The sequence below is a fragment of the Crocodylus porosus genome, unplaced genomic scaffold (genome assembly GCF_001723895.1).
Source record: "Crocodylus porosus isolate Cpor-Errol unplaced genomic scaffold, CroPor_comp1, whole genome shotgun sequence".
NCBI lineage: Eukaryota > Metazoa > Chordata > Crocodylia > Crocodylidae > Crocodylus > Crocodylus porosus.
Genome location: NW_017728948.1, coordinates 17,442,596 through 17,459,462, shown reverse-complemented (window position 1 = coordinate 17,459,462; position 16,867 = coordinate 17,442,596). Strand labels below are relative to the sequence as shown.

Sequence of the window (16,867 nt, the reverse complement as noted above, 5' to 3'; positions counted from 1 at the left end):
CATCAGTTTGACCCAGCTCACCTATGTCTGTATAGATCATGCCCTTCAGCAGTAGGGCTGGGTCAAGCTTCAGTTCCAGATTCAATTCACCAGAGATTCAGCCCGATTCGGTGGACAAATCTCTGAATTGAATCAGGAGACCCTTTAATCTCTCCAAATCAAATTGGAACCCTCCAAATCAATTCGGAGAGATTCAGAAAAATTCAGTGATTTGGACATAGACACAGCTTTAAGTGTTTCTTCTACATACCTCAAGGTACCAGATGGCTTGTGAATGCTGCAGTGCTGGGGCAGATGGAGCACCCCAAAAGAGCACAGAGGCTCTCCCAGGTTCAGCAGCAGATCCAAAAATGGACCAGAAGCACTTCAGGTCCATTTCCAGGTCCACTGGGGAACATGCAGGGGGGGTCCCCTGCACCCCCGCAGCTCATTGACTGGTGCCTCCTGAGTCTGTAGGGGCACCCAGAGTCCCCCTGTAGCTGATTGCTGAGCCAGGGGTACATTGGGGAGCCCCAGCACACTCCCTGGTGGACCCGGGTTCACCGGTGAGCACACAGGGTCCCCCTGCACTTCTGTGGGACACTCCATCTCGCCCAGCATCGCAGCATTCACAAGCCATGCCTGGTACCTCAAGGTATGTAGAAAAAACATTTAAACTACGTCTAGGTCTGAATCACTGGTTCTCCAAATCAGCATCGAATTTGCAGATTCAGGTTCAGCCAAATTGAATGAGGGACAGTGATCCGAATCAACAAATCAAATCACTGTTCCTGTTTCAGGCCGTATCCGAACTTGAATCAAATACAGCCCGCTTCGCACACCCCTATTCAGCAGGTCTTTTTGATGCTTTTATCTAATAGCTGATTGAATCCGTGCTCCTAATAGCTATTAGATTGAATCAGCTATTCAATAAAAGCACCAAAAAAGCCTCACTAAAGTGTGTGATCTATACAGATATTTGGCAAGCTGGGTCAAACTGACGCAGTGCCTCTTCCATTAAAGCGTTGTTTTGTTTTTTCACATCTGTCAGTAACTAAATTCACACTTCAAGCTGTTGCAGTACTCTAGTGTTAACCTTTTGGAGACCAAGTGCTGATCTGAATGTCATTCAAGTCATTGCTATTTGCTAAATGCCAACTGCATGACTGGTACTGCACAAAACAAGGAAAGAGTATCCAGTGCTATAAGAGAAAGCAATTCTGTTAGGAGCATGGGCTGTGAAGGGACCTCCTGGGTCATTAAGCACATGTCTCTGCTTTCATAAAGCTATCAGGTCAAAACTTGAAACTGTTAAGGTTTTTTGTCACCGTTACTTATTTTAAAAGTCTATTCCGGGACCATACTGATAGTTTCTAATGCCTGGAACTTCCAGCATCTTCTAATTTACAGGCAATATTTATTCATGGCCAGTTTATTCCTATTTGTTCTTGTAGTAATACTGCCCTTTAGCTTCAGTAGCTTTCAGCCTTCCCTGATTTTTACCATCTTACCTCCAAGACATTTATAAAGATCCATGATATCTTCTTCCTCAGTCTTTCACTTGCTAGGTTAAATATGCTGAGCTCTTTTAGTTTCCTCTGATAAGATAGGGTCTCTATTCCCCCTATCTTCCTCTTCCTCATGTATTCCAACTTCAGCTCATCTTTCTTAAAGACAGATGACCAGAATTGTACACAGAATTCCAGATAAGGACTTACCAGTGTCTTGTACAATGGTATAAACTCTTCTTTATGACTTCCAAAAATACTTCACTTAAGACATTTTGTGATTGCAGTTGTCTTTTTCATGGCCACATCAGTTTGGTGACTCACAGCTATTCTGTGATTATCATGCTCTAATCTTTTCCTCCTCTGCTGTTTCTAACCGATGAGCAGAAGTTATTATTACTCTCTGATTACATGATCTTGCATTTTGTACTATTACATTTCATCTCATTTTCATTACTGTCATCCTCAAAGTCACCCAAATCTTCCTGTATGCTATGATGATCACCCTTTTATTGACAAATGCCTCCCAACTTAGGGTCATCTCCTATTTTATGCTAAAGTTGGGAATAAAAACATTACAGTAGATTCATCCCCAAACCAAAACCACTCTAATAACCCCCCTGAGTCCTGATAGCACTAGGGTGCACTGAAAGGGGAATTATCTCCACTTTAACCAGTTCCTTTAGCATTCCTATACTTCTTGCACTAACCCCTGTCATCTCCATGTAGCAGGTTGTTACCCTTTCAGCCAGGCCCAGGAACCACCCTGCCCCCTTTCCTATCTCAAACTAATCAGAATAAACAAAATATCAACACCCCAACCTCTCTCAATGCCTCTGCCATCCAGGGCAAGGGCTTCACTGCAGTCCCTCGGTGTTAGTTTCCCTTTCAGCTTCCCTCCCCACCCTGCATCTGGGAGCTTTTAAAAGCTCTGGGAGCTTTTAACTTTCTCCAGGACTAGCCAATCATCCCAACAGCTGGCCAACACTCCTAAGCAGTCAGGCTATTACCACCTAATCCTCTGCAACTGAACTCCAGTCCCTGAGACAGGCACCTTGTTACATTCCATTTTAAAAAATATTTTATCATCCAGCTCCATATCTGAAGTGCAGATATATTAGGTCCCACATCTTATGTGTCTAGAAAGCCAGTAATCTTATTAAAGAAAGATGCCAGGTTAGTCTGACACAACTGAACTTTGGTATGTGCATGGGTGACTGGTGCTGCCTTAGTTGGGGTGGGGGGGCACATGCCCCTTCCCCCCCAGCAACCAGTCAGTGACCGGTGGGAGGTGCCCCATGGCTGATCTCGCTGATGGGTCCCCCCACACCTGATTGCAAGATGGCCAATCACTGCAGCTGATCACTGCAGCCTCTTTCAGAAGTGGCTGTGGCTACTTCCAGGAGAAGTTGCAGGCACTTCTGAAAGCACAACAGCACTCCACTCCCCAGCCAGCATGTGCAGTAGGGATGATCAGCTGCAGGGGAACCCCAGGTGCCCCCCAGGCCCAGGAGGCACCAGTTGCCGAGCTCGTGGGGATGTAGGGGGGCCCCCCAGTGCACTCTGTGGCGGACCCAGAAGTGGACCAAAAGTGCTTCTTGTCCACTTCCAGGTCTGCTGCCAAGTGCACTGGGGAGCCCCCTGTGCTTCTGTGGGACACTCCATGCACCCCAGCATCACAGCATTCATGAGCCACCTGGTACCTTGAGGTATGTAGAAAAAAACATTTAAAGCTGTGTCTATGTCCAAATTGCCAAATCTCTCCAAATCTATTCAGAGGGTTCCGATTCAATTCAGAGAGATTAAAGGGTTCTCTGATTTGATTCAGATTCAGAGATTCAGCCACCGAATCGGGCTGTATCTCTGCTGAATCAAATCAGGAACCAAAGCTTTGCACAGCCCTAATAGCCAGAAGTTTGTCATAGATAGTCCGACTAACCATCAGCTCTGATTCTGAATAGTATGTTGTTGAATATAATTTCTTGATTCAACAGTGAGTTGATCCCTGGTACTTTCTCAGTCTTTAAAGTGGATGGCTATTGTCAGCTTTGATATTAATATGAAAGCAAACTGAGCTGGTTTTAGTGTGACAAAAAACCCACATTTACCTATAAATGATATGAATTATTTCCCATCCAGTAGATGGGAATTATTTATGAAAACTTAGATTGAACTTTAACACAAACATTTTCTGGAGGCAATTTGTGATAGCTTGGTCTGATTTAGGAAATGCCTGCTGGAAAGGCACCTGACTGTAACCAACTACTGTAACTCAGATGTTGACCTCTCATCTCTTCCAGGATCTGTCTGGAATTTGGAACAATCAATTAGATGTTTGTTTCAAGGCTTGCAGAGCCTGAATATCTTTAGCCATGATATTCCTGTGTCAGTCACATTTGGAGGGTGTCTAGTTAGCATAACTGGTAACTACCAGGACATTGCTAGGCATGTGATTAGCCTGCAGATTAGAAACACAAGGAATAGAATTAGAAATAACTTCATGAGTTATTACATCCAGTTCTGTGACATTCAGGCAACCACATCATATAATTACTTTGATAAATTTATCAGGTTCCACCTTGAATATAATGTGTTGCTTGCCTCCCTGAGTGTTGCATTTCTCCATGCTTGAACACAGCGTATGTCATTATGTACCAGGTACACCAGTGAGTTATGGTTAGTGAAAAGTTTAACAAATTCTAACTCATAATACAAATATTCTTGGTCTGTTTTCTTCTCCCAAAACATGTAATTCTATACATAACACTTCTAAGGATCAGTTATTGTCCTATACCAGTGCACACCTGAACTTCATGGCTTTGGGATTATACTCCTGATCCATAGCTACTAGCATACACAATTGTTTTACCCTGAATGCCCACCCTTGTGTTCTGTCCTAAAACTAGACATTTTTGTGTTTCAGAAGTTTATAGTTGCAGCAGTCTTTCTGTCAGTTAGCAATTTAATTCAGTCATTGATCATTTCTATGCCACATACCAGAGAAAAAGGTAACTGGGGAAGCTAGAGCCCTGTGGCTGGTTAACTCTCTGAGCTAGCTAATCAATGGTATGATTAGCTTACAACTGTGAATAAAAAGCAGACCAGAGGAGCTCTGGTCCAGGAAGCCTGAAGGAAAATAAAGGGAAAACAAAGAATTTGTGTGAATCCCTAGTATCTGTTGTGAGTGCAGGGGAACAGCCTGAGAAATGAGCAGTACTAAGTAGCCAAGAGGTAGAAGTAGAAAATAGCCCAGTAGACTGTCAAAGGCAGACTCTCTTAGCAGACTTAACCTCAGATCCTTTAATGGGGGCTAGCAAAGGGAGAGCCTGAGCCCCCCTGCCTTAAGGCCCTGGCACCCAAACTCCCCCCAGAGGTGGTGCAAACATCTACTCTGGACACTTTCAAGAAACTTTTGGATGTTTATCTTGCTGGGATCCTTTGACCCTAGCTGACTTCCTGCCTCTTTGGCAGGGGCAAGAACCATAGATCTTATGAGGTCCCTTCTAGTCCTAACATCTATGAAATCTATGAAATTTTACACCCTCTTCTTTACTTCTTAACCAATATTTCTGAATTTTCTTGTTCTTCTCTTGATCATTTTCCACCACTTCCAGTACTTTTATTGTATCTCTTCAGAGTTTTCCATCCTTTATACAGTGCCACATATTCTTAGCATTTATTTTCATCTTGTAATAATTGAACATTTGACTTCTACATCCCTTCCCCACTACCTTTGCTTTTATCTAAACCCATTTCCACTCTAAACATCTGGTGATTTCTGAAGATCACATCTAAGATCTCCTTTGCAATCCTCAGTCTATTTGATGTTAATACAAAATCAGTCCTCATCACCGGTCTCCCACTCGGTTTCATCCTCATAATCATCTTCTCACTGACCCATGTGTCCTTTAAGCCTCCTGTTTTTATTATATCGATCAGTACTTTTGAGGAGCTGTCTAGCTCTCCCTCCCCTCCATCCCCTCTCCTATCCCCCTCCTCGATATTGCAATTGAAATCCTCCACCAGGATTTGCTACCTACCTCCACCTACATATACCTCTAATTTCTTAAACAGAGCAATCCTTCCTTCTCTTTCAGCTGGCGCATATATATTAAAAATTCTTAACACTTTCTTTTCAAATGCCACTATCATCCATTGCAGTCTCCCTTCCATAATCACTTGTACTTGATGCACTTCCACTTCCTCACTCTTGAGCAAAACTGGGACTCTTTCCAGTTTGTTTACATCCAATCCCACCAACCATAATGGTCCCTTTCCCCATCTCTTTATAAAATGCTTGTAATCCCTCTTCCAAGGGATTCTACACTCCTGTAAACATATTACATCCACTTAACCCCATACACTATTGGCATAATCTTATCACACCTTGATAACACACTTCTGACTTCTATAGATGCAGTACACAGTCATGCTTGTCCATTTAAATTACACATCTCTACCACTTTATGAGTCTTCTATGCTGCTGCTTGATGCAGTTGGCTCTAATCCTCCCCCTCTTCACTCCCCATAGTCTTTGCCAGTTGTTTTCTTGTTTGACATTCAAGAAAGGTTCCCCTTTCCAGTAGACTTAGACTGCACCAGCTCTGAGATTTCCATCAGCCCATCTCCTTCCCCCTCTCACTCTTTGTCTGCCTTCTTCTTCCAAGGCTTCATAGCAAGTAATTTCTTTCATTTCCCAGTTTGGCTCTCTTCTTTCTCCTGCTCTATCCTCACACCCACTTCTTCCTGTAGCATTCTTCCCCCTTTCTCTTCTCTCTCTCTTCCATCTCAAAATCACTTGTTCCACTTTCTCTTTCCTTCTTTTGCCCCCTGTGCCACTTTGACTACTGAAATTTCACTCTTTTCCTCCATGCCTCTTCCTTCTTGTGGCATCTCCTCCACTGTCATGCATTCTGACTCAACATCTTCTTCCTCACTTTCCCTTTCCTGTCTCTCCTGCTCCTCAGTAGATCTAGCTTTATTTGAGAAGCACCATGGGCATTGCCACTGTAAGTGTCCTTCTCCCCTGTAATTGTATTTCTTGGTACTGTACTACCTTGTTCCCTTTCCTTTCATATCCATAGCATATTGTATACCAGCAATACGTATATCAACTGTCCTAAAGTTTTGGCTGTAAGAAATACATTGTAAACCCATAGTGTGGCCCTACTTGTAGTATTGATCATACATGCATTATCCCTCCAGAATTCTTCTCATCTGCCCTCATTACCACTCAAGCTCTCCATGATCCCATCTATATACCATATGTATTATGTATCTTCTCAACATACATAACTTTTTGTACATAATTCTCCAACCATTTTTTATCTCCACCATCTTAAGCACATATGTGTACATACAAATAATTATTGCCCTTTCTTTTCTTTTTTCTCACACAACAAAACTTATCTTCTTAAATTCTTTCTCACCTATAGCTGCATACTAGGGCTATGCAAAATTTTGCTGGTTGTTTTGTTTTGAAGGTGTTTTGACTCATTTCAAGCTTGAAACAAAAATCAAAACAAAACAGAGGGCTTTCAAACGGACTCGAAACAAAACGAGGGCAGTCAAAACATTTTGAAAGTTTTGAAGTGTTTTGAGTTTCAAAGCTCAAGCCAGCCTTGGCTGCAGGGAAACAGAAAGTAAGGAAAGGGAGGGGAAGAGGGGGGAAGGACTGCTCTCATATTGACTGTGTAGCTGGCCAGTGACTGTGATCCTTCCCTGAGGTCCGTTCCAATCCCAGTTCTCTGGGGGAGGGATGGAAAAACAGCATAAAAGGTAGCATTATTTCAACTATCCTGCTTTCTGCTTTGGAGTCAGTTATACTGAGCTGTGTGTTCCAGCACCTCAGCATCAGATAGCGAAGGCTATAGCTCTGATCTTCTAAAGGATTTCCTACTTGGTAGCCATGTTAGGCTAGCAAGAGGGATTTCAGAATACCTTTTTGGCTTTTTCTTTCTTTAGACTCTTATTTTATTATTATATTCAGTGATTTATCCTTTTGAATGTTATAATGATATTGGATAGGATCACACTATAGAATTTAATTTATATAGGAAGGCAAATACATTTATATTTTATTTCTATACATTTAAAGCTTTTTCTTTCTTCTAGCAGTTTTATTTTATTATTATATTCATTGATTTATTCTTTTGACTTTTATAATTATATTGGATAGGATCACACTATAGAATTTAATTTATATAGGAAGGCAAATACATTTATATTTTATTTCTATACATTTAAAGCTTTGCAACATACATAATAGAATTTACATAGGCAGAAAGACACATTTCTATTTGTTTTTATACATTTCTTCTTTGCACCACACCTACATTATTGAATTTATATAGGCAGAAAGACTACCATAGGAAGACTTTTCACTCCCCTATCTGAGCTGCACCTTTCTTTCCCATTTCCAATCATTCCTGTTTCTTCACCACCCTTAAATGTCTGGAAAATATCACCAAACAGGGCCTAAACAGTTCACCCAGAATCCCTCTGTTTTCCCCCTCTCAGCCTGCACCTGAATAGATCATCAAATCCGACCCTCTGCCATGGGCAGAAAAAAATGCTGGGGTCAAATAACCCCGGCTAGGTGATTATCTAGCCTCCTTTTGAAGACCTCCAGGGTATTAGTGAGCATCACTTCCCTTGGAAGTTGATTCCAGATCCTAGCTGCCCTGACTGTGAAGTAGTGCCTCCTGATGTCTAGTCTGAATCTACTCTCAGTCAACTTGTGACCATTATTCTTTGTTACTCCAGGTAGTGCTCAGGGGAACAGGGACTCTCCCATTGTCTGCTGGTTCCCCTTGGCCAGTTTATAGACAGCCACCAGCCTTCTCTTATGGAGGCTGAACATGTTCAGGTCCCGTAGCCTTCCCTCATCAGGCCTGCCCTGCTGCCCCCTGATCATGCAAGTGACTCTCCTCTGGAACCTCTGCTGGCCACATCCCTCCTGAAGTGTGGTGCCCAGAACTGGACATAGCGCTCCAAATGCAGCCTGACCAGTGTCGCATAGAGGAAGAGGATCACCTCCTTGGACCTGCTCATGATGCATCTTTGGATGCATGACAAGGTGTGGTTAGCCTTCCTGACCCCATCCAAACATTGGTGGCCAATGTTCTTCTTGGAATCAATAATGACTCCAACATCCTTTTCTGCCTCTGTGCTGATGAGAATGGAGTTACCCAGCCTGTAGATATGCTGCTTGTTCTTCCTCCCCAGGTGTGATACTTTGCACTTGTCAGTATGGAAACCCGTCCTGTTCTCATCCACCCACCACTGTAACCTGTCCAGATCTAGTTGTAGCCTGTCCCTCCCTTCTAGTGTACCCACTTCTCCCCACATCTTGTGTCATCTGTGAATCTGAACAAGTGCTTTTCACACCCTCATCCAAGTTGCTGATGAAGATGTTGAACAGTGTGGGACTGAGAACCGAATCCTGGGGATCCCCACTGCCCACATCCCTCCAGGTTGAAAATGACCCATCCATCACCACTTTTAATGCGAATGAGGTGAGAGACAGTGTTGAAGGCCTTCCTAAAGTCCAGAAAGACTACGTCCACCGCAACACCTGAGTCCAAGGATTTTGTGACCTGGTCATAGAAGGCCACCAGGTTGGTCTGATAGGACCTGCCTCGAATGAACCTATGCTGGTTGCCCCTAAGCATGATTTCCCCTGCTGGTCCCTCGCAGATGTGCTCCTATATAATTTTCTCAAAGAGCTTCCCCAGGACCGAGGTAAGGCTAATGGGCCTACAGTTTCCTGGGTCCTCCTTCCTCCCCTTTTTGAAAATGGGGACCACATTGGCCCTTTTCCAGTCCTCGGGCACCTTGCCAGAGCACCATGAGTGCTCGCAAAGCTGTGCCAGGGTCCTGCAATCACCTCTGCTAATTTCCTTAGCACTCTGGGGTGGAGATAATCCGGACTTGTTGATTTGAATATGTCTAGTCCCTCCAGAAGTTCCCTGACTAGGTTCTCACTGGCCCTGGGCCTGGGTGCACCTCCTCAGGGTCCATTTGGGATCCCAGTGTGGGGGATGACCCGGTCCCTGCTTAGAAAAATGGAGGCAAAGAAATTGTTAAAGAGGTTAGCTTTATCGTCTGGTGCAACCACCAGATTTCCTAGCATGTCCTGCAGAGGCCCCATGTTACCCAGTACCTTCTTTTTACCCCCGATGTATTTAAAAAAGAACTTCTTGTTATTTTTGATCCAGTTCATTAGTCCCAGTTCTGTCTCTGCCTTAGCCTTCCTAATAGCCCCCCTACAATCTTGAGCCAAGGAGGTATAATCCTCCGCGGTGATGGCCCCTCCCTTCCATTGGGTGTACACCTCCTTTTTAGCTTTGAGACATTCCTGAATGCTTTTGGTGAGCCATGGGGGCTTTGAGCACTCTTGCCCACTTTGATCCACCTTGGAATTGTCACCCTTTGGGCTCAGAGGATAGTCTCCTTAAGGAATGACCACTCTTCTTGGATTCCCAACTCCCCTCCCCTCTGAAACCTCAGTGCCTCCCCAACTAGTCTCCTTACCTCATTGAAATCCGCCCTTCTGAAGTCCAGGGCTACTGCCTTGCTGCAGGCTTTGATACTCTCTGCTAGATGGTGAATTTGAGTAGGCGATGATCACTGTCGCCCAGGTGGTCAAGTACCCACAGTCCACTCACCAGGTCAATGCCCATGGCCAGGACCAGGTCCAACAAGGCATTTCCCCTGGTGGGACTGTGCACCTCCTGGGTTAAATGGAGGTCCTGTAACTCAGCTAGGAACCTACATGAGCAGTTAGATCTGGCTGGCTCCTCTTCCCAGCAGATGTCTGGGTAGTTTAAGTCACCCATGATGATCACATCCTTTGACTTGACTGCCTCCACGAGCTGGCCTGAGAATTCCCAGTCCAATTCTTCCCCCTGGTTGGGTGGCCTGTAGTAAACCCCCACCGTTAAGACCCTTTCCTCCCCCAACCCCCTTGTATTCTGACCCAGAGCACTTCAGTCTGCCCTTCCTCTGACCCAATGCTGTTTGCTGAGGATGTGTATTGCTCTTTGATGTAAAGTGCTACACCCCCACCTTTCCTCCCTGTTCTCTCTCTCCTGCACAGCCGATAGCCCTTGATGTTTACCGCCCAGTCATACATTGGATCCCACCAAGTTTCAGTGAGCCCCACTATGTCTGGGTTTGTATTAGCTAGCATGATTATTGTGGCTCCACCCTCTATGAGTTGGAGCCTGGACCAGGTTGCCCTGCACCTCATCTTCACAGAAATGTTTGGAGGATCCCACGACTTGTGACAAGAACACCTAGTTCCAGTCATGGATCCTTGTGGGTGGCGGGGAGGAGGGGGGTGCAGGATATCTGGAGTAGACACACATACTAAGAAGTGCTGAACAATGGGGTTACTATGACTTGAAATGCGATTGGCTCTTCTCAGGCCGAGGCCAATAACATATATAGTAAATCATGAGTCTTTTGGCTTTGCACTAATATTATGCAGTTTGTACTATGTATATGTAGGGACCCACTCAAATCACAATTGTGCAGATTTCAGAGAAACTAGGAAAAGTGGGCAATCTCTGCAAAATCTGCAGCGGGAGAAAAATAACAAAAAAATTATTAAAAATATAATGCTATTTTCCCAGTAAGAGCCAGCAGTTTTCGCAGCCATGCAGCCTGGCACAAAAGAGGCTGCCAGCATGAAGGCAAGCAAGCAAGATAGCTGCCACTTGCTGCTAATGGCTGAGAAGGCTGCCTGTCATGCAGCCCCACCCCTCTCCACTAATCAGCAGTAAGGGGTGGGGCTGCATGACAGACAGCCCTCAGCCAATCAGCAGTGACGGGTGGGCTGTATGATGGTTAGCCCTCTCCACCATTCATTGGTTGGGGCAGGGCCACCAGGGCCCGTTACCCAATCAGAGGCATGGGGATAGGGCCACCATGATAAGCCCTTGAAAATGGTGAGCAGCCCCGTGATCTGCCCAGGATGTCAGCTGACTGCCTCTTCGAGTTGGGTAGTCCACTACATGTAAGTACATACAAAGGGCTGCTTAAAAGTGTGTTTATGGAGTAAGTGCTAAAGCTTGCAAGAGTTTTAAAAAAGTAAAATACATCAATTCTGGATAAACTAAATTGCTACAGGTATATTTATTCCAAACTAAGTGTTTTCAAAGTTGCCCCTTACTTCCACGCACACATCTGACACCCCTCCTCCCCCGCCACACACACAAATTTATTGTTCCTGATTTAGGACTGGGAGGTGGCAAATTCAAGGCAAACCTCCCAAAATTAGATTCTATGCCTGTAAAATTATAACAAATTTATACATTTTCCATTTATAGAATCAAATTATTGGTGTGTTGTCTTGTATTCAGGGTCATTGCATATTTCAGTAAATATGGTAATATAAAACATTTATTTATTGCAACTGATACCAATCCTAAAGAGGTAAAGTCAAGCCAGTAGGGGACTACCTTGCAGCAAGTATATGTCCTAACAAAGAATGATGCCTCATTTTGTTGCATCTTCATTTCTCTCATCTTTAGAGCATGTGGTTGTCTAGGTCTGATAATCTGTGATATGTGCCTGCACCCTGACAGGCTGAGCTAATGCAGGTCCTTACTTTTGATTATAGAGTGGCGTATTGTGTTCTGCTCAGTAACTTTCCCCCTCAGTGACTTCCAGTTATCTTTCTACTTTTGTCATGGTTCCTTTATCAATTACTTCCTTCTGTTTTATTCTAGAGCTTGTGGTATGATCATTACAGTTCAGTTTAGTCCAAACCAAGTCGATTCTATTCCCATTTCTAGGAAAGTTTGTCTCAACTATCCCTGTGATAAGTTTGTCCCTGATGAGTTCTTCTTTACATCCTCCAGGCTTATAAGTGTCTGCTAATACACGCAAACCCCTAAAATGTTTCTATTGTTTTCTCAAGCTTTTGATCTCCCTAGTAGAAACATACTGTTCTCCCTTGGGAGACAAAATAATCATCTAATATTGCCTTTTACTATTTTAGAGCCACCTCCAATTAGAAGGATTTGAATACTTGTTCTGTCTCCCTTGTGGGAAAGGAGGTGGGGAAAGGAACATTCACTTTCAACCCTCACCTAGGACCCCTTAGACGTCCCCAATGGGAATTAAGGCCTCACTGTGCTGGTAATATGTATGCTGTGTAATAATACCATAATTCTTGCCTTGGCAAGATTACAAGCCCAGTGTACAGTGAGAGAACAGCTGGGAAGAAAACAAACAGGGAGGAACAAGAAAACAAGGTGACAGAATTATTCTATTCTGTAGAAAACGCAGCAGTCTCAGCACACCAGCTGTGTAGCCAAAAGGTTTGGCTAGAAAACGGAAACATTCTGATAATCTGACATTCTGCTTCCTCTCAAATCAAGAAGAAAAGTAAGGTGAAGATTTTTGCAGCCCAAGTGATTGCCAAACACTTAGTTCCAGAAATGTCAACATGAAATAAAAATCCATGCTGTCACATAGTAGTAATGCCCTACCTCCCAAATGCACTAGAGTACAGGGGGACTATACAAATAACTTCATCCTTTATGATCTGGAGGACTGACCCCACTGTCGAAAGCAGGTTTTTGGTGCCATTGACCCATCTTCTTCCTGGATCTTTTTTGGGGTATGCTGAGGGAAAGGTTTGTGCTGTGCCCCATATATAAGCTCTACGGTGGTTGTAGATGTTTACATGGGGTGTGCAAGAGGGGTGAGAAAAGCTTTTCAAATTCTGCTTAAGCAGCCTCATCAGTCTGCCACAGTCTCTGTCTGGCACAGCATTCTGTTTGGCCATTATGTTTGGCACAATATTCAACTTCCTGTGTGCCAGCTCCCTCGCTCCTTCATTAAAACACACTTTGGCTCTGAATCCCTGTAAGAATAATCCACAAAAGAGAGAAATTATAGCTGTATAGTCCAAGTGGTAAAATGGAATTAAAGCTGTTCTAAACAAAAGCAAATCAGGTTTGTACTCTGCTCTCTGTGGGAAGGTTGTGAACTCTGAAAAGCATGTTCCACTTCTCTATTGTTTCTTCTCTTTCCCAAGTTTGCTGACCCCTGAACCAACATACTTTTTTTGGACTGAAAGTACAGCAAATGTTTGACATTAGGACCAAAGCCTGTTAATTGTAGTGAAGCCTTTCCAACTCCACAAATAAGCAAAGTGTCTTTGGTCCTCAGGTTGCTAGCTTATTCAGGCTGTGATCCTTGCTGTTTATTCATTCTAAACCATTGGGCACTGATGGAAAAAATAAAATGCTATTTCACTGCTAGTTTTGAAACATCGCTCATTTCATTGCCTTTCCTTGTGCATTAATGGCATCATTTATTTCTGTTCCATTTTGCTCCTTACACTATCATTAACTCATTACTACTTTGCTGTCATTATCCATTCCTAACCAGTCTTGCATTGTTGTTAAGTTGCTTTCACCCTTCTATTCCTGGCACTGGTTTTCTATTTTTAATCTAAAAGTGGTCACTTGTAAAGCCAACCTGCCCATTTCTTGAAATAGTATTCTCCTTTTTCCATCATCGGCATGGCACCTTAATTATGTGGTATGTCCTCTTGAACCATCTTAATTACATAGCATAAAAGTTTTCTCTGCTTTGTTCTGTTCTAATTGTTGCCTTTGAACTATAGGAGGAATATCAGACATTGTACTGGCCACTTGAGGGCCTTTTCTCCAGTGCTAACAATGTAAAAATGCATTACTATAACCTGAAACACGAGAATAGACCCTTCGTAGTTCATAGGGTTAGGTTCTGTAGCCCTTGCAGAGAAGAGGGTTTGTGAACCAGCTGGAGGTTAAATACAGCCTCAGCCAATAGCTCTGTGACTGCTGAAGATCTCCCCCTGATTGCTGCAGCATGATTTCAAAGGCCCCACTGTGTACTACCACTGATGAATTCCAGCTGAGTAGAGAAGCAGGCCTCTTTGAGCAAAAGCTCTAGCAAGTAGCTGCATGGCTCATCCTTCACTCGACAACCTGCTGCAAATCAAGTGGGATGCAAGCACTTGATCTGGGTTCCACTATATTACCTGATTGTGAGATGAAGCAAACGCTGAGTGAGCAATCCCTATTAACTTCTGTCACAATTCACGCTGATTCCACTACAGATTTACTAGCCTCCAAACCCTTCTGTTCTCCTAATGTTACAACATACTCCTTTTTCACTCCTCCTCAGGGCATGTTTACACTATGGCTGTAGCAAATCCCAGGCTATCTGTTCCTGAGCATGCCTTGCCCACCTGCTCCCCAACACCAGCTCCAAACCTAGAAACATGCCAGCGAGGCTGTAATATGCCTTTCCCTCTGCAGCTCCTCTCAAGACCTCAGTATCCGGCACACCTGAGAGCCAAGATGATCCCAAAGTGTCTTTGCTGGTTTATTTCCTGAGTTGGGAGCATGTGTGTAGCAGTGAGTGGGTGGGGAATGCCTGAGGTTCTCCTGTCTAGGACTCACTATAGTGTAGACATGTCCCAAATGTCCCTAAATCTTTAAGTAAAACATTTCAGATACCTAAAGGTAGCTTCCAAATTAGTTTCATTTTACAACAAAAAAGTGGTGATATCTTGAAGCGCTCATTCTGAAGAAAACCCAGAAGCCTTCTATGTGTGTGGCATGCCCACACTCACTGTGTTGCTGCTGGCCTGCTCTGCCCACCTAAATGTATTGCACCAGGGTCTACTCGCCTGCCACAACTTGATGTTCCTTGAGGTTCCACTGGGAAATGTTCAGTGTCTTCCAAACCCTGGTCACCTCGACTGGTGCTTCTTCTGTGGGGTTCCTTACCACCCCTTTACTCCACCCCTTTCCACTTGGGTGTCTGGCTTGGGTTTTGGTGGGATCTGGATGTGTTGTGGGCACTGTCTGGTCTTCCTAGGTGGTCTGTCTCTGCCCAGCTTACCAAGATGGTGGTACAGGTGTCTCCAATCAGAAAAGGAACAACTTAACAATACTAGAACTGAAATTCTCCCTGGGGTTCAGGTGAGCAGGGCAACAATGTTCGCCACATCAGGTGCCTCTTCTTTGGCATCTTCTCCCCTACACATGGGGTACAACCTGAGCCCATCACTTAACTCCTGCATTAGGACTGTAACCCCAAGAGCACTAGGGTGCTCAGCTGGCTCCTGGCCACATTTGATAGCACCCTGTGGGGCAACTTCCCATGCTCTGGCTTCCCCTAGGAGCCTGGTGTTGCCCAGTCATGGATCTCAGGGCCTGAAGGCATAATGGCATGGTGGGTTCTGTAGCCTGGCTCTCTGCTGGGTTCACTTCCCAGGCGGGACTGTTTGGTGAGTCTTGGGATGCCTCTGTCCTGCCCGACCATCCTGCATGTATCTGTGGGCCACATCCAGCATGGGTGTGATCTTGGTGGGTTCCAGACCCCTGGCTCCATGGGCTACTGCCACTTTGCAGGAACCCGGGCCTCTCCTGCTTCGGTCTGCTCTGTCACTTCCAGTTTGGATGGACTCCATGCCTTTAAGAGCTGAGAGTTCAGATGCAGTGGGCTCTGCTGCAGTCAGAGTTGCTGTGCTGCCTGGCGGTTTCAGCCTGTGGCTCCGCCAGCCTGTGCTGGCCGTGGGAAAGGCACCTGGAGCCACTGCCAGTGCTCCCTCCTTCCTGCTCTTCCCAGTGTGTACCGGGCCAGCTCCTTTTGTCCTGGGAGCTTTGAGGAGCCAGACCAATCTGCGGTCCCACTTCTCCAGCACCCCGTACCCAGTGGCCTCATGCAGACCAGCCACCTGGAGCCCAGCAGTGTGGTGAGTGGGGCACAGACCTGCCACAATATGGTTACAATAAATCATGGCTAAGATACTCACCTGGGAAGGAGGATAGCCTGGATTTATATCCCTGTTTCAAGCACTCCTATGTGAATTTGACATGAAATAGTCTGTAGCTAAAATGTACACTCAGTCTTCCAGCTGTGTTAAACCATGATCCCTGCTTAATTCTTTGAAAGAGGTTTACTCATCTACTCTCAAGAATGGGTTCAAAACTATGGACCATGAGTCAACCCAGTTCCTGCTGTCAACCTAGATGGTACCTATCTCATAACAAATAAGCCCTTCGGATGGGGGATTATTTTTTAATTTGACATAATTGTCTTTACATTTAAATAGTTTCTCCTGATTAATTTTAAAGAAAAAGGGCATAATGCTACATAATACTAAGTATTTCATAGTTTCATAGTTGGTAGGTTTGGAAGGGACCTGAGCAAATCATCAAGTCCGACCCCTTGCCATGGCAGGAAAGAGTACTGGGGTTAAACGACCCTGACAGGGTGTTCATCCAGCCTTCTTTTAAAGACCCCCAGGGTAGGAGCCAGCACCACTTCTCTTGGAAGTTGGTTCCAGATCCTAACCGCCCTGA

General features: G+C 44.5%; 1 long non-coding RNA gene across 1 annotated transcript; it reads right to left on the bottom strand.

Annotated features, from left to right (window-relative positions):
- Positions 1–648: 648 nt before the first annotated feature.
- On the bottom strand, positions 649–13,613 carry LOC109321911. The gene is made up of 3 exons (XR_002104212.1): positions 13,599–13,613; positions 11,005–11,007; positions 649–770 (listed from the first exon to the last, which is right to left on the bottom strand). It is a non-coding gene; the product is annotated as an uncharacterized LOC109321911 (long non-coding RNA).
- Positions 13,614–16,867: the final 3,254 nt, after the last annotated feature.